The 6752-nt window shown below is 33.5% G+C and overlaps 1 long non-coding RNA gene across 1 annotated transcript; it reads left to right on the forward strand.

Moving 5' to 3' along the window:
• Window positions 1–4025: 4025 nt before the first annotated feature.
• Window positions 4026–6182, forward strand: LOC117119339. The gene is made up of 3 exons (XR_004447169.1): window positions 4026–4127; window positions 5163–5245; window positions 6049–6182. It is a non-coding gene; the product is annotated as an uncharacterized LOC117119339 (long non-coding RNA).
• Window positions 6183–6752: the final 570 nt, after the last annotated feature.

Below are 6752 nucleotides of genomic sequence, written 5' to 3' on the forward strand. Positions count from 1 at the left end.
CCCCCAGATCCGCCAATATGAATTGCAAGAAAATGTAACTCGGTCGGGTACTGGATAAACATTCTCTTTCCCATCCTTCTCCTCCTTCTTCCCTCCTTTTTTTGCATTTCCGATCATACAAAAATCTCCAAACATTATATATTTTTCGCCAAAAAGTGGGGGGGGGGCGGGCCCCCAACCCCCCCCCGCTTCCGCCGGCCATTAGAGGTGATTTCAGCTTCTAGAGAAGAGAAAGTCAACAAAAAGGGTACGGTACTGAGTTTGAGTCCTGCGGCAAGGCCGAATTTTTTTCTTAGTCGTCAGATTTCTCTTCTGTTACGTTCCATAGGCCTATATAGGAATGGAATTCATGATATTTTTTATGTTCAAATGCTATGTTAGAATCTGTTTTTTTATCACATTATTTTGTAAGTTTGATCCACACCCCCTCCCCTTACATAATCATCAATCCCCTTCCCCAATTTAAGTGTTTTGATTATATTCTTATTTTTATTTTACTGTATGTACAAATTGTATTGCGATGTTTATAAAAGACATAATAAAGAATGAATAAATGAACAGACAATTTTCATTTATCAGTTTTTATTTCTTGAACATATATAACTGTCATACATAGGCTAATAATTTCAATAGCATAATTTATAAAACATGAAAAATGTATATTAATTAGCCTGCCTTCTCAGTTTATCTTATCATTCTGTACAATATATACATTTAATTGATTAAGTAAATTAACTTCTAATGGTTAATATTTTGGTATCTAATGGTTTATAAGAAGGCTTTTGATTTAATATTATTTTAGAGGAGTTCTTAAGCTTGGTTTCCATACATTCACTACACGCTTTGGCTGACAGCTTTCAGCGATGCTGATTGGTTGATCAGTTCAGGGAGCCTTCATGATTGCGTCCGGGACCGCTATGTAGTACACACCGAAAACATTGTAGCGACAGTGTAGCGATTTTAAGGAAACCAGGTTGAGCTCACAATCAGCGGTTGCGGCAGAAATTTGCTGACGGAGGGGCCCAGACCAAGGCGACTACGAAGCCTTAGTCGACTGCCCGGAATAAAAAATAACTGTTAGGGTCCATGGGGAGAGTTTAATGGCTTGATTTGATGCTTTTAGACCACAAAAAAAAAGCGTTATTTGGATAGGCAAATTATTGTTTTGATTAATTTTCGGTCCGACGACCTAGTCGTTTATCGGACGACAGGGGGTCGGGGGGGGGGTGAGAGAAATGCTTCCCTGCCCCCACTGGCGCCACCACTGCTCACAATCCATAGGTCCTGAATCAATCAATCAAGAAATTAATAAATTTATCAGACACATTAAGATAATGCCCTCTATGCAAAAATAAACACCTCAAGGAGATCTTACAAAATCCCACTCTTAAGTAATCATTGCATGTAAACTTTATATAACTGTTATGTAACAATATTGAAGTAAGTTACCATGTTTTGAAGTAGTGTCTCATCATTGCATTTGAATACACATGAAGCAAAATTTGAATTTCAACCAAAAACAGAAAACATAATTCACAGCAAACTATCACTATATAACTACCGTACATCTACTTTCTTAGCTTTGACAAATTCTTTTTTTTTAATTAAAAAAAAATAAATATTTGCAGACAAGGTGTACAAAAAGTCTTGCCTAACCAAATTTAGATAAATCTTTCTTACAAATTGACAAATCAAAAAGTTTTCCTTGACACTAAATATGGGCTTTTGCCAAACCCCCCCCCCACCCCCAAGAGAGTACAATAATTCAGACATTTAGGACATTACTACCCACATTTTCAGAGACAATATTAAAAGTTTTCACATTTACTTATTTTATAAGAAAACATTTTATAAGAACACTGAGGCTGAAGTTGCATAAAAACTAAGGACAAAATAAGAATATTTTAAGCCTGAAATTGACAAGAAAATAAGAACTAAGCCTGGGCAAAATGTATAAAATGTTGTAATAAAAAATGAGATTTGTGATGTTTAATACTTCATCTTGTAATGATTTCGGTAGTTGATCAATGTATCATTGGTTCTGTCCTATGACTTGCATGCATCTTTTTTATGTCTACTGGAATGGACTTCCACTTGATCATTGCCTCTGCATTTTAAAGCTTCTTTCAAGTGGTCTTCATCCTTAACTGTAATCTTGTCTCCAGCAATATAGTAACTGAAAATCCAAGTCTGTCTTGTAAATGTCTGAATTATTACACTTTTGTTGGGCAAATGTCCAACTTTAACGTTGACCGGTCTTCCTTCAAAATCCATCCAGATTATTCTGACACTTTTGACGACTTGTTATTAAACTTCATCTGTTTTATTGTTCCTCCTGTCCTAGATTTCATCCAGATTGTTATCCTATTTGAATAAAAAAATATTATTGTCAATTTGTGAGAAAAATGTATCTGAACTTTTCTTCGTGCAAGCAATACATGATTGCTAGGCCTTCAAATTAACTATTAATATTATTGTTGTTTACTTAATATTCAAGCAGTATATCCAATTACTGGGTGCTAGACAAAATACTGTAAATGCTCGAATAAGCACCACAGCACTTATAAACTTTGTGTACAGGTATCTTGGGCATTCCTGTAGTCCAGCAGTTTTATTTTAGGTCCTGCATCATTGTAAATAAATATTTATAATATAAAGAAATGTTTGTGTCTTCATTGTATCCATTTTAACACTTTATACATTTTACTTAAAACCCTGTTTCATTACACACAGTGTAGTATATACTTTCGATTAAGCACACAACCCTTATTTGAGAATGGCGCTTAGCAAAAAAAAAAATCGGTTTGGTGCAGCGCTTATGAAGATTTGCGGTTTAAATATGAGCATTTATAGTAATATGTTTTTTTTTTGGGTGTGTTTTGTTTTGCCTCCTCACTTAGTTCATCCTCATGGAATATAAAAAGTGCTGCCAAAGATTGATAATTAAAGACAACCAAGTTACAGAGCATGCCACGGTGGTTAGGGGAGGCTGAAATTGCTTAAAAATTCAGAAAAAGTAAGAGCAAATTGAGGCTGAGGTAAAAATGTCAAATGATGAGGTTTTTATATTTAAAAAAATGAAAAGCTGCTGTTCCATATTTGCAGCGGGTGTGACTATGTAATACCCGCTATAACGCAGTTAATTAATACAAATTTGTAAAGTTTCCATGTTTGAAAAATTTTGTAAAAATAAGACCAAATAGACCTAGGCCTACTTGGCTAAGTACATTTTGAGCCTGGATCGGTCAAAAATAAGAACACTGAGCCTGTCCAAAATTTTTATTTAAAAAAAAGTGTATCGAGCCCACGGCGGAATTCAATCATTAATCCACTTTACAGCGGTGGCCCACAGTAAACACGGCAAGTTCGGAGTTAGGTAGTCTCAAGATTCGACTGACAGGTACTTGATAGTGCTAGGTTCTCCGCATTTATGGCTTAGGGGTCGCGGTGCTTTCCTCCCTCTGTTCAGTTGTTTCAAATTGGGACCGAGTTAGTGAACCCTATAGTTAATGGTCTTGCTTGGTGCATAACCTTGCATGGAATGGATAGGGATAGTCGGGGAGGAATGACTAGGGCGCCGATTCCTGGCCAGGGTGAAAGCTCGTTTTGCTATATTTTTTCTTATCTTATTATATTTTTTATTGCTTTGAGGAACACGTACAGGATGAAAATTTTAAATACAGTAATCGGTAATTACAGAGGGCAGCGATCATGTTTTAATAAAGGTCACACGTTAATTATTTTTTATCATCGGTAGCGTACGTTTACTAGTTATTGAAAGATTCAATTGATTTTGTATCGATGAATCAACTTAATTGACATTAAGTTAATTGTAATTGTCGGTGTATCTTTGCTGTGAAGATTCAAAACCTTATGTTTTAAAGAATAACAAACAGCTACATACTGTAATCAAGGTAATTCAACAGAAGATTATTATTATTATTATTATTATTATTATTATTATTATTTTATCATCATCACCCTCATCGTTATAAAGGAATGGCGCATTTTAGAAAAATAATACTGTAATGAATTGTTTTTATACCACTCCAGGTGGCGTTCTACATGTAAACATTAAATTTATTACTCAATGGACTAGAAAGGAGACTTTACAATTAATAACAAATGTGAGTACTACAGTATTGAACATTCTGCATCGTTAATTCACTAGTTAAATGGGAATTTTGTCATCATTTTATGGTTATTGTTTTTACTAAGTTTGTTAGGCAGCCGCATTGAAGGCATTGACAATTTCCTAAACAGAAGCATGCACTGACATGGCTGCATTTTATTCAACAACATATAGGCCTAGGCCTACATTCCAAGTGACTCGCTAAAAAAACCACAAGTTAACTGAAACTGGCTAAAGAAACGTTATTTACAGTAATTACAGCATGGGGCTTGTTAACTTTCGTTCGTTGTTTACATTGTAGATTGTTGTTTTTTTGTTTTTTTTGTTTTTTTTTCGTTGACATTTAATATTTTATGTGCAATTTATTACCAAGATTCTATAATTATCTGGTACACAACTTTTAAACTTGAATAATCGAAATTTGTTATATAGCCCGACAAAAATATTTTCTAATTATTTTTAAAGGACAGCGAAAGTAATCGAGCTGGGGCCCAAACGACACCGTCTTTATCAATACTGTATTAATATCTTCATGGATGTGTACTTCCATGATATCAAATAAGGCTACTTGTAGTGACGGATCCAGAAATTCGAAATAGAGGCCCTCTAAGAGGGGATCCAGGGGGACTTTCACATATGGATTTATGATTATGTCACCTCTATGGTACATGCTCTAGATGGCCGGAAACGATTTAAATATGAATACAATTTTCATTTTTTACTCCATTTTTGAATAATTTGGGTGGTGGCCCGTTGCACACTTCCCCTTTTCAAATATACAGAGCAGTTGAGCATTTTATATAGGCCTATAATAATAATAATAATAATAATAGGCCTAATGATAGTAATAATAAAAGGCCTAAACTAATAATAAGCCTAATAATAATAATAAATAATAATAAATATAAATAAGAATAAGAATGATAATAGTGATAATATAAATAAAGCGCCGGTATCTGTTAAACAGGAAACGCTCATGACGCCCCTCTAAAAGAAAGTCTAAATGTGAAATACTTTGTTTATCTTGCAGCTTATGACAGACAAGCGTATATTTAAATTGGACCTCATTGGAAATGGGCTGGACTCCGGCCTAATGGGCGTTCCTGATGCTCGGTAATTTCTACTTTTCTTGATATCAATCCATTTGTTATTTTGCTTGTGCATGTTGAGCATTGAATAAATTCAATCAATCATTCAAAAAATATTATATCATGAAAAATGTTTGTATGAAGATATAGTTATAGTATTATGTTTATTGTTTGAATATACTGTATTTATGAATCTATATATTCATTTCTATGGAATAGTACACTTTTTATAAATTTTATTTACCAATGACAATCCAAATGTTAACATAATTTGTTTGCGCTCTGGCGATCTACTAGTCGTACCCGATACCATGTATTTAATAATCTTCACATCATTCCATAATATGATGATACTATAAATAATTACTATAAATAATTAATATTTAATGTGATAATGCTGATATGATAAAGATTGTGAAGTACTATTATGTTGTATCAGCTGCATTGTCCATTGCAATAACTGAATACAATAATGTTAAGGTTGGGGTGCTCACTAATTTTTCAGTGGCGGATTCAAGGGTGGTGGGGGGACCCTAAATCTTTTAAAATGGTACAAAATTGGAGAAAAAAAAATTAAATTACATTCAAATTTAAAATCTGAGAGTGCCATTTCTGACCATTTAGCGGTGCCATAATCGAAAAGTTTCTTACCTCCGCCCCAACCATGGTGGGGCTGAGAACCCTTCATTTGGCACTCTCTCTGTGGGCCCCCTCTATTTCAAACTCCTGGATCTGCCACGGTTTTTATTTATATATTATGTTTTAATGATACTCCATCATAATTCTTTCTCTGTTTCTTAATCTTTTCTCAATATTTTTCTATTCCAGCAATGTAGACAAAGAAGCCACAACTATCAGGAAAGAATGTCCGGACTGAAAGGGCAACAGAACTTACCAATTATTCATAGATAGCCATAAATTGTGTCACTCATCAAGCTTCTGGATATAAAATTAATTAAAATATAGTGTGAATTTTATTTTTTAAATGTTTTCCTCTGCAAAATCTCAAAAATAATGTTAGCAATATGTAGGCTGTATGTTTATTAATATTGTATTATTACTCCTACTTATTAATGTTTAACTTATTAATAGAGAAAGTAATCCGTTTGCTGTAAAAAAAATATAGACATGTAAGATAATAAGATATAACATTTTGAGAATTAAAATCAGATTTATTGTTTTTTGCAGGATGTACATGATATAGACCTACAGTATATAAATATAAAATGTATACATATGTCCCAGCTTGATTTCAGTGCTTGAAAATAAATATAAAATGGAATTGTGCATCTCTTCTCATCTTTTTAATGTCTGTGTTTACTGTAATAAATTCAATAGCTAAAATATCCATATTATAAGCTTAAACCAAAAATGAAGAATTGCTTCATCAATATGTACTACTTCAATTATTAAACTAGCAATTCTTTCGATGACGCCCTCAACAAAACATAAAACCGGAAATGACGTGGTTGCTAAGCAACAAACTCATGCATAATCATGAATATTCAGTAACACCTGTGCTCATTAGACTA

This window comes from Anneissia japonica, unplaced genomic scaffold (genome assembly GCF_011630105.1).
Source record: "Anneissia japonica isolate Jap-2015-1 unplaced genomic scaffold, ASM1163010v1 scaffold287806_len661372_cov189, whole genome shotgun sequence".
NCBI lineage: Eukaryota > Metazoa > Echinodermata > Crinoidea > Comatulida > Comatulidae > Anneissia > Anneissia japonica.